Below are 11,649 nucleotides of genomic sequence, written 5' to 3'. Positions count from 1 at the left end.
TCACACAGCATATTTCAGTCTAATTAAAGAGAGATGGTAATAAAGAATGCTTTCAACAACTCACCAAACAGGTTTTATTAGGATAAAATCAAAGGTAATTCAAAAATATCAAAGGTAATTAAAAAATATTCAATGTCTATGAAGATTAATGAACTTAACTTCTCAATTTAAGGAATAATTTCTAAATTAAAGGAAGGAATATTGAGGGCTCGGCATGTGACAGCTGTTTCACGTATCATGGACTCATTTATGGCAGAAAGCTTGGAAGTCATCTGGTTCCTTTCCACGGTGGAGGAATCCCTCTGAATGTCCAGGTCGTCGACCAGTCTCTGCTTGAACACTTCATGGGAGAGAGGACAAGCTTCATCTGAAAGGAAGGAAAGTGAATGGGCTCCTACATCAAACAAACTCAAGTCCTAATCTGTGCCCTTGCGTTACTGGCTTTGTGACTTTGGGTGAATAACAAGCCTCTGGAAGGTCCCTTTTCTCATCTATAAGACGGTTTGATTGGGGGTTGAGGGAGAAAGTAAAGATGTCAATGGCCAAGATTGTTATAGAATTAAATGAGCTCACACACTGTTCTTCACGAGTGATCCGTTTCACTTGGAGACGGCTCTGATAGGAACTTATATTTACCTCACTGTGTTTTCCACCCATTGACACTGTTTTTACCTGAATTTCTCTTTCCCAGATAGGTTTCCAAGTATCCAAAGACCATAAGCCTCCAAATTCCGACCTGACGCCTTCGGACCCACCACCCACCCCCCCCACTTAACTCACATCTTCCACCCTCCCGGATAGGGCTCTTCATTTCCCTCAACTATTCTTCACGGCAGTGCTTCCCAAACTTCTGTATGTGGTACCCTCCAGGGACGTGATGAGATGTGCCCAGTGCTGGGCTGGATGGATGAGGCTGCTCAGAACCCACAGGTTTCACACCATCTCTCAGAGGAACCCCGTGGGGCTGAGCCCACCTGCCTGCTGCAGTGACCTACTCACCAGGCTGCCCTGGACGGCATCCCTCCCTGATCATGTGTGCTGGGACCACCTCCCCAAAAAAGCCATTTGCACCCAAATTCCTATCACATCCTAGTAAATATTGAATACCAAAAAAAATAAAATAAAACTGGCAATACGGTAATAAAAATAGTATGCAAGCAAAGTAAACCTTTATTCATCAAGCTCTTCTCCAAAGCATATATCGATCACTAAGGTCAAAGAAGTGTCTTGGAGGGAAGGGTAGAGCTCAATGGTAGAGCACATGCCTAGCACGCACAAGGTCCTGGGTTCCATCCCCAGTGCCTTCATTAAAAAATAATAAGTGAATAAATAAACAAACAAACCTGATTACCTCCCCCGCTAAAAAAGTGTCTTGCACTAATAAACTTATCTACAAAACAGAAACAGACTCTAGTAAACAATCCTATGGTTACCAGGGGTCTAAGGGGGTGGGAAGGGATAAATTGGGAGTTCGAGATTCGCAAATGTTAACTACTATATATAAAATAGATAAGAAGTCAGATTTCTTCTATATAGCACAGGGAACTATATTCAGTACCTTGTAGTAACCTATAATGAAAAAGAATATGAAAAGGAATCTATGTATGTATATGTATGATTGAAATATGATGCTGTACACCAGAGATTGACATATTGTAACTGACCACACTTAAGTTTTTTTAAAAAAAACTTTTTAAAAAATTGTCTTGATTAATTAATGAGGGTAATGGCTCAAATTCTATACTTCACTTTGCATGTGGACGTAGTGTATTTTAAAAGCATTTCCAGACTGAAAACATCTTTTTTCATAGCTAAAGAACTAGGCTGTAAAAGATTTAATGACTTCCAAGATCACATCTTTAATGGTAGAAGTACAAATAGTTAATATTTATCGAGCATTTACTATATGCCAGGCCCTGTATTAAATGATCAGGGTCACTCCACTAATTGTAGCAACAGTTTTATATTATGTTCGAGGTGTTATTATACCCCGCTCCACAAATGCAAACATTGATGCTTAAAGAGATTGGCTTCAATTCTGCATCAATCAAAAATTAAAGGGAGAAGTTTTGAACTGGCAAATGGAAAAGCTTTGGCAGGATAAATTGTTTTTACCCTACAAAGTGTTATTCTAATAATGGTTACATATACACCTGCAGTGAAGAGGAAGACGGGGGCAGGTAACCCGATAACAAAACAACAACAAATTACCCCTTTTCTCCACAGTTTATGAAGAACATGTTTTATTGCAGTATGGTTGATTTACAATGTTGTGTTAGTTTCTGGTATAGCATAGTGATTCAGTTTTATATATAGATATAGATACATATACTTTTTCATATTCTGTTTATTGGTTATTACAAGATATTGAATATGTTTCCCTGTGCTGTACAGTGGGACCTTGTTATTTATCTATTTCATACATACTAGTGTGTAACTGCAAGTCTTGAACTCCCAATTTATCCCTCCCTTTCTTCCCCTCTGGTAACCATAAGTTTGTTCTCTATGTCTGTGAGTCTGTTTCTGTTTTGTGGATAAGTTCATTTGTGTCCTTTTTTAAGATTTCACATTATAAGTGATATCACATGATATTTGTCTTTCTCTGTCTTACTTACCTCCCTTAGTATATATCTCTAGATCCATCTATGCTGCTGCAAATAGCATTATTTTCTTATTTTTGTGGCTGAATAGTATTCCATTGTCTGTGCATGTGTGTGTGTGTGTGTGTGTATGTGTGTGTGTGTGTACACACATACATATCTTATTTATCCAATAATCTGTCAATGGACATTTAGGCTGTCTCTATGTCTTGGCTATTGTAAATAGTGCTGCTATGAACATTGGGGTGCAGGTGTCACTTTGAAGTAGGGTTCCTTCTGGATATATGCCCAGGAGTGGAATTCCTGGGTCATATGGTAAGTCTATTCCTAGTCTTTTGAGAAATCTCCATACTGTTTTCCACAGTGGCTGCACCAAACTGCATTCCCACCAGCAGTGTAGGAGGGTTCCCTTTTCTCCACAGCCTCTCCAGCATTTGTCATTTGTGGACTTTTGAATGATGGCCATTCTGACTGGTGTGAGGTGATACCTCATCGTAGTTTTCATTTGCATTTCTCTGATTATTAGCGATATTGAGCATCTTTTCATGTGCCTGTTGGCCATCTGTATGTCTTCATTGGAGAAATCTGTTTAGGTCATGAAGAACATTTTTGGGGTGAATTATCCATGTAGTTGAATCAAACTTTCACTATCTATTGTACATTTAGCTAACTTTGTACTTTATCTTACACAAATGGCCACTTCGGTGTGTCACCTAAGCAACTGAGGCTACAAAAGTTGTTAAGGTGATTGTCTGATTAGGTAAAACTGAAAACTTGGGTGTTTTTAGAGCTGACGTCATCGGAACTATAGTAAAATGAGCTGTTTATTCTTGACTTTGTAGGCTTTCTGGGTTTGTTTTCTAGATACGTAGATGGAATTTGCACCAAAATTCTTCTTCTTCTTCTTCTTCTTTTTTTTTTTTTTTTTTTTTGATCTTTTTGTTGGGGGGGAGTAATTAGGTTTACTCATTTACTTTTGATGGAGGTACTGGGGATTGAACCCAGGACCTTGTGCATGATAAGCATGCACTCTACCACTGAGCTATACCCTCCTCCCCCAAAATTCTAAATACAGAGAAAGAGTCCTGGGCATACAGCCAAGTTTTTGTGTTGAGATGCTGCAACACTTGTCTGCCCACACGAAATAGCTGTCATCCTCCATGAAGCCTGGGCTCTGTGGTTTGTTTACACTGACTCACACTACAGCTACTTGATATTTAAAGTAAAATGGAAATTTTAATGTATTCTGCTCCAACTCATGCAAGTTGCAGATTTTCTTTTTGTTTCCGGGTGTCCCGTTTATTTAAGCTTCTTATAATAATAGTTCCAAGCCTGGAAATTAGTTAGGTTTCTGGAGGTTCCCTTTTTTTTTTTTTTTTATTTCCTTATCATTTAAAAATCACAGGGAACTATATTCAATATCTTGTCGTAACTTATGGAGAAAAAGAATATGAAAACAAACATATGTGTGTTCATGTATGACTGAAGCATTGTGCTGTACACCAGATATTGACACAACATTGTAAACTGACTATACTTCAATAAAAATATGCATATACAAAAAAAATCAAATTATCTCACTTCATTCTACTTTTGTAAGAATGGGCCACAAATCCTGTTTCCTGCTAATGACGAGTTGACAGTCCTTTAAAGAAGAGCTGGACGACATACTGACAGGAGAAAGTCAATTGGAAAAAAAAAAAAGTGAACGCGTCTTTGGAAAATGAGTCAGTGCCTAGAAACCGACCGCATTCAACACACAAAATTTGCTCCAAGTGAGCAAATTGAAAATGCTTCAAGAGAAGCAGCATGATAAATATATCTAGAGTTGTCAGGCAGGAAGTTCTTTATAAAGAATTCCAGTTAATTGCAATGACATCAGTTTCTGGAGCATCTCTGGAATACATTGATGGATTTAAAAAAAAAAAAAACCTAAATTCCATAAATCAACTCACTAAATGCATTCAGAACTTTTACCTAGAATTGTCAGAGGCTGAATGCCTAAATGTGTTCTGGTAACCCACTGAGTGTCCACCCGAAACAAAGAAGACGTTAAAAAAAAAAAACCCTTTTTGGAGGAGGAAAATTATAATGGCACATTCCAACATGCCAAATGAGCAACAAATGCATCACAGAGACTTTATATTAAACAGCTAACTTTGACAAAGATATCCAAAATTTCAAGATATTTTTCTCCTCTTCATCCTAATAATCAAAGTCACATTATCCCTTCCCTCCCCAATATAAGAATAGATGAAATGATAGACCTAGAGATTGTCATCCTAGCTGAAGTCAGCCAGAAAGAGAAAGAAAAATACCATATGATACCACTCATATGTGGAATCTAAAAAAAGAAATAAAGAAGACACTAATGAACTCATCTACAAAATAGAAACAGACTCGCAGACATAGTCAACAATCTTATAGTTACGAAGGGAAAGGGGTTGGGAAGGGATAAATTGGAGAATTTGAGATTTGCAAATGTTAGCCAATATCTAAAAATAGATTTAAAAAAACAAGTTTCTTCTGCGTAGTACAGGGAACTATATTCAATATCTTGTAATAACCTTTAATGAAAAAGAACATGAAAATGAATATACGTATGTTCATGCATGACTGGGACACTGTGCCGTACACCAGAAATTGACACATTGTAACTGACTGTACTTCAATAAATAAATTAAATAATTAAATATTTTTTCTTTAAAAGTGAAAAAATAAAGAAGAAGAAGAAATTAAGTGCACACACAAAATGGCACACAAAAGGCTGCAAAATGGCCTGTTTGCCCAGACAATTTAGTAAAGAGGCCAACTCGGGTCCTCACAGGAGATTGAGTTGCTGCCCATGGCCACCCAGGTCAAAGGGAGAGCCAGGACACTTGTGATTCTAGCAGCTGCTATTCACAAGGACAGTCGTGAGCATTTATAGCCCTGGAGAGCTTGCACGCACCTTAATCATAACAATCCTATCAAGCCGCTGGGACGTGTATTAATATTACTGTCGCCATTCTACAGAAGAGACCGGAGCCCAAGTCTCCAGAGAGCCCAGTTTTCTCTCCTCCAACCACTACTCAGTCTCAGTCCTTAAACTGTAGGTCCCTAAAAGATTTCAAGTGCTTTCAGAAGCTTAGATTGTCCCACACCACACTGCTGTCAGAGGCACTGCACCTGTTTACTGATGTATTCAATGCCAAGAAGACGAGGCTGGCTCTGTCATTCGACGAAATAATGGGTGGATTATTTAAGAAGATGAAGATCACTTCAGAACCAATGAAAAAAAAAAAACAACAGTGTGATCAAATCAGAGGACTAAAATAAAGACACATCACTCCTCTGATGACAACCAGATACGAGGCCAGAAAACTAGCAAATGAGTGGCTTGTAGTGACCTATAATGAAAAAGAATATATGTATAAATGTGTAACTGAATCACTATACTGTACACCAGAAACTAACACAACATTGTAAATCGATTATACTTCCACTTAAAAAAAAAAAACTAGCAAATGAGGCCCTGGGCTTGGACATCATCATGAACCTGCAATGAAGAGGCACCAGGAGAGGCTGTGGAGAAAAGGGACCCTCCTACACTGTCGGTGGGAATGCAGTTTGGTGCAGCCATTGTGGAAAACAGTATGGAGATTCCTCAAAAAACTAAAACTAGACTTACTATATGATCCAATAACCCCACTCCTGGCCATATAGCCAGAGGGAACTCTAATTCAAAAAGATACATGCATCCCAATGTTCATAGCAGCACTACTTACAATGGCCAAGACATGGAAACAACCTAAATGTCCATTGATAGATGACTGGATAAAGAAGTTGTGGTATATTTATACAACAGAGTACTACTCAGCCATAAAGAAGAGCAAAATAATGCCATATGCAGCAACATGGATGGACCTGGAGAAGTCATTCTAAGTGAAGTCAGCCAGAAAGAGAAAGAAAAATACCATATGATATCACTTACATATGGAATCTAAAAAAAAAAAGACAAATGAACTTATTTACAAAACAGAAACAGACTCACAAACATAGAGAACAAACTTACGATTACCAAGGGGGAAAGGGGGTGGAAAGGGATAAATTGGGGGTTTAAGATTTGCAGATACTAACTACTATGTATAAGATAGATGAACAACAAGTTTCTTCTGTTTAGCACAAGGAACTATATTCAATATCTGGTAATAACCTATAATGGAAAAGAAAATGAAAACGAAAAAGAAAGAGGCTCCAGGCGCCACTCCACCCTGCTCTGCAGGAAACACCAAAATATTTCCATAGCAACGGTAACTAAAGACATCATCAGGATGTTAAAAATGCTCAGGAAGGAGAAAGAACCATAAACTGGGGACAAACAGGATTGTTTCCTGGTGGAGTGAAGCCCACTGTTTGCTCCCAGGAAACAGAAATATTTACCCACCTGAGGCAGGCTGTACCCAGCTATTTCAGCTGGCCAAACCCATCCTCCTCATCTGTATTCTTTTAAGAAAAGAAATCAACCAAAGAGTTGAAAACACAAGGAACTCAGGAATGCAGGTACCAGGGAACGTGGCAGCTCTAGACTTAATGGATTGGTTACGAGGCAAGAAAGGAGACAAATCACTTATTAACTGTGAAGCCTCTTATGGCCAGACAGGTATTGTCCGGCACACAGACAAGAATCAGACATAGATTCTGTCCTGGGAGTGTTCAGTGTTGCAGGGAGAAATGAAAGGTAAATTTCTATGAAAATCAACTAGAATATGATAGATGTCAAAAGAAAAATCAGATTCTTGCTATTAGATTTTAGATCATTGGAGGGTCTTATGGGTTGAATTATGTTCCCCCAAAAAAAGATATGTTAAAATCCTAAACCCTAGTACCCCAGAATATGACTTGGTTTAGAAATAGGGTCTTTGCAAATACAATCAAGTTAAAATGGGGTGGGGGGAGGTGTGTAGCTCAGTGGCAGAGCACGTGCTTAGCACGCACGAGGTCCTGGGTTCAATCCCCCAGTGCCTCCATTAAATAAACAAACAAACAAACTTAATTACCTCCCCCACAAAAAGAAATTAGGAAAAAAAATTAAATCTCAGAACTGTGAAGATAAATTTCTGTTGTTTTAAGTCACCCAGTTTTGGATAGTTTGTAAACACAGCCCCAGGAAGCTAATACACAGGGAGAGAATATTTTGTCGTACTAAATAGATTCTTTTTGGTGGCAGTAGAATTAAGCATATGCATTTATGTATTTTTTAGTGGATGTGCTGGGGATTGAACCCAGGACCTTGTGCATGCTAAGCAGGCACTCTACCACTGAGCTATACCATCCCCCACAAACAGATTTTTTTTTAATTGATGTATAGTCAGTTTACAATGTTACTTTCAATTTCTGGTGTACAGCACAATAGTTCAGTCATACATGTATATACACATACTCGTTTTCATACTATTTTTCATTATAAGTTACTACAAGATGTTGAATATAGTCCCCTGTGCTATACAGTAGAAACATGTTATTTATCTACTATATAAATATAGGTCAGTATTTGCAAATCTCAAACTCTCAATTTATCCCTTCCCACCCCCTTCCACCTGGTAATCATAAGCTTGTTTTCTATGTCTGTGAGTCTGTTTCTGTTTTATAAATAAGTTCATTTGTCTTTTTTTTTTTGATTCCACATATAAGTGATATCATATGGTATTTTTCTCTTTCTGGCTTACTTCACTTATTATGACCATCTCCAGGCCCATCCAAGTTGCTGCAAATAGCATTATTTTATTATTTTTTTATGGCTGAGTAGTATTCCATTGTATAAAAATACCACAGCTTCTTTATCCAGTCATCTGTCGATGGACATTTAAGTTGCTTCCATGTCTTGGCTATTGGAAATAGTCTGCTGTGAACATTGGGGTACATGTATGTTTTCGAATGAGAGTTCCCTCTGGCTATATGCCCAGGAATGGGACTGCTGGATCATACAGTAAGTCTATTTTTATTCTTTTGAGGAATTTCTGTACTGTTTTCGAAGTACATCTAAACTGCACCTTGAAGAACTTGTAGCCTCTAAATGGTAGGAAATGGAACTTCCTCTTTATATGATCATAGCATCTACCATTCCTTGAGGTCCCACCATGCGCCAAGTATAGTATCAGGAATCCTTCACGTGTAACCGGAGTGGATTCCAGCTCCTATGCAGAGGGCATCCAGACCTCACCTCCCCAGCTGACCCTCCCCTCCACCCCAGCATGGTTGATATGTATAGAAGCTCCAGTTTGACAGACAGAAGAGGACTGGGGTGGGAGGGGAGAAAAATGGAGCAGATGGCACATTATCTGTTCCCTGGCCCTGACACCCATGCGGAAGAGAGGGTGGAAGGAAGCGAGCTCCAGAGTGAGTTGTTTTGTTTTCCCGTGAAACAGGTGAGGAACCAGGCAGAGGTCTGAGAGGCTCTGCCTCTGGGGCTGAGACGGCTTAGAGCGCAGGGAGGCCTCTCCCCTCCTCCCACAGAACCTGGCCCACAGGGAGGCACCTAAGGACTGGGTGTTCCAGGAACAGCAGGTGTCAGCACCCTTGGCGTGGGCTGTGCCCTCACCACAGACTGTGACCCAGTGACCCTGGAGAAGCTCCAGCCGTGGCAAAGCCATAGCCAGTTGCCCTGCAAGCCGATGGTGGGCATATGGCACCTGGGGCCAAAGTGCACAGGGGCCACCACCACGCCCACAGAGGCAGGTCGGCAGTTTTAATTAATTACGACTTTTTGGTTTAGGCGGAGGTAATTAGCTTTTACTTATTTACTTGTTTATTATTTTAATGGAGGTACTGGGGATTCAACCCAGGACCTCGTGCACTCTTCCAACTGAGCTAGACCCTCCCCTCGCACAAGGAAACTTCTAGCTGGGAAGACTCTGAAGGGAGTTCATTGCCTGCAGTCAAGTATGCTGGAGATTCATGCCCGAAAAATTGGAATACGAAAATAATGTGAGACCTTGTTTTGTGACAACCGGCTGATGAGGCCTGGAACACACTGGTGAGGCACAGATTTTCCCATTTAATGCAGCTGAAACCCATCATTATTCCCACTCTAGAGGCAAGAAAACTGAGGCTCCGGAGCTTAAATATCTTTCCCATCCTGTTCCCCGGTCACTCAGTGACTGAACCAGAAATCAAATCGTGTCTGTGTGTCACTCAGGCTCTGCTCTTTCTGCTATTACACACTTGTTGATCTAAATGGGGGAAAGCATGACACTTGCAAGGAATTTGGGAAAGAGTGCAGTTGGGCAGGATACCAGCCGGGGTCCTGGCAAGAAACAGAAGGCAACCCAGGTTGTTCAAATGAAGAGACGAATAAAGATGCTCTGACACAGCTGTGGGCAGGATGAAGAGAACCAGCAGGGAATATGAAGACACCCAGGGCACTATGAACTCATCTGCAGAACAGAAACAGACTCGCAGACATAGTAAACAACCTTATGGTTACCGGGGAGAGGGGGTGGGAGGGGATAAATTGGGAGTTTGAGATTTGCAAATATTAACTACTGTATATAAAAGTAGATTTAAAAACAAATTTCTTCTGTCTAGCATAGGGAACTATATTCAATGTCTTGTAGTAATCTTTAATGGAAAAGAATATGAAAATGAGTATCTGTATGTGTACGCATGACTGGGACATGATGCTGGACACCAGAAATTGACACATTGTAACTGACTATACTTCAATTAAAAAAAAAGAAAGAAAGACACCACACAGAGACCAGGAGCAGGCGGAAGTCTTTACAGTCCTAGTGAGCCCTCACAGGAACCGGAGCCACAGAGGAGAGGCTGCCAGCCGGATGTGTGGTCCTGGAGGGACCCTGCCCTGCCAGGGACGCCACAGCAAAGCAGGGAGAGAGTGGACAAGACTCTGCTCCCTCCTCTGACTCCCAATCTGCAGGTGCCACCTACCAGCCTTGCCCAGCTGGACACCAGCTGTCAGGGGAGCCTGGGAGGGGAGGCAGAAGGAAGAAAAGGAAGACATACCTTTTAGGAGTGGTTATAGCTCAATGGTAGAGCACATGCTTAGCATGCATGAGGTCCTGGGTTCAATCCCCAGTACCCACGTCAAAAAAAAATAGTTAAAAAAAAACTGTTAGAACTCAGTTTTCTTGCTGACTTGTCCTTCTGCTATAGCTGTGTTATCAATACCATCCCTGAGTAGAGCAAATCATCTCCTTTCTCTTCCTGCTTGTTTACTGGGGAAACACTACATGGCCAAAAGTTTCTTCTCCTGGAATGTCCATCTCCTCCATTCATTATATCCATAACTCCCATTTCCAATGGTCCTGCCCCCATACCTCACCCCAGAGTCCCTTGAATCCACTAAAGTTTCTATCCAATTAAAATTGGTGCAAAGGACCTCTTGGGGAGTGATGGAAATGTTAGCTAGCTTTTTTTTTAACACCTTTATTATGGTATGATTCTTGTAAACTACACATATTTCAGATGTACAATTTGATGAATTTCAATAAATGTATACACACATGCTATCACATCACAATCAAGATAGCTCACATTTCCATCACTCCCCAAGAGGTGCAATTTTCAAACTCCCAATTTATCCCTTCCCACCCCCTTTACCCCCTGGTAACCATAAGTTTGTTCTCTATGTCTGTGAGTCTGCTTCTGTTTTGTTGATAAGTTCATTTGTGTTCTCTTTTTTTTTAAGATTCCATATCTAAGTGATATCATATGGTATTTTTCTCTCTTTTTCTGGCTGACTTCACTTAGAATGACTATCTCCAGGTCCATCCATGTTGCTGCAAGTGGAATTATTTTATTCTTTTTTATGGCTGAGTAGTATTCCAATATGTATAGATATATACCACAGCTTCTTTATCCAGTCATCTGTAGATGGGCATTTGGGTTGTTTCTGTGTCTTGGCTATTGTAAATAGTGCTGTTGTGAACATTGGGGTACATGTGTTTTTTTGAATTAATATTAACTATCTTGATTGTGGCGGTGGTTTCATAGGTGTGTGTATATATATATATAAATTCATCAAACTGTACATCTGAAATATGTGTAG

General features: G+C 40.0%; 1 non-coding gene across 1 annotated transcript; it reads right to left on the bottom strand.

Moving 5' to 3' along the window:
* Positions 1-3,580: 3,580 nt before the first annotated feature.
* Positions 3,581-3,653, bottom strand: TRNAD-AUC (transfer RNA aspartic acid (anticodon AUC)). The gene has a single exon. It is a non-coding gene; the product is annotated as a tRNA-Asp (tRNA).
* Positions 3,654-11,649: the final 7,996 nt, after the last annotated feature.

This window comes from Camelus dromedarius, chromosome 19 (assembly GCF_036321535.1).
Source record: "Camelus dromedarius isolate mCamDro1 chromosome 19, mCamDro1.pat, whole genome shotgun sequence".
In the NCBI taxonomy this organism is placed as follows: domain Eukaryota; kingdom Metazoa; phylum Chordata; class Mammalia; order Artiodactyla; family Camelidae; genus Camelus; species Camelus dromedarius.
The sequence above is the reverse complement of the archived record's forward strand: the minus strand, read 5'-3'. Positions and strand labels throughout refer to the sequence as shown.